Here is a 386-nt window from a genome sequence, read left to right as displayed (position 1 = left end):
TGGTGTTGGCATATTGGGAATATCACCTGAAAGAAATGATAGCTGCATCCATATCTCACACCTTCCAGAAAAGGCTAATCAAAGTGATCTCAAAGGCCTTGAAATCAGAACAGAATCCATACATTTCAGTAAGAAAAGCATCAGCAAAACATTCCAAGTCCTCGAACTCAAAGGAGTCTTGAACCATTGGTAAGGGTTCTGGACTCAATTGTGAATCAAGGGAACTACATTAAACACAAAAGTTTCTGTAGGTCCAAGGAACACAAGCTCACATTTAGAGATAGCTGACTAAGTGGGAGACAATAGTTCGAATCACCCTGCCAGATAAATGGTTGATCTGGACAGTTTGCAAGGAACTCACAAAGTTAACCCTGGGAAACCTGAAA

Source organism: Suncus etruscus, chromosome 6 (genome assembly GCF_024139225.1).
Source record: "Suncus etruscus isolate mSunEtr1 chromosome 6, mSunEtr1.pri.cur, whole genome shotgun sequence".
Taxonomy (NCBI): Eukaryota; Metazoa; Chordata; class Mammalia; order Eulipotyphla; family Soricidae; genus Suncus; species Suncus etruscus.
Note: the sequence above shows the minus strand (reverse complement) of the source record.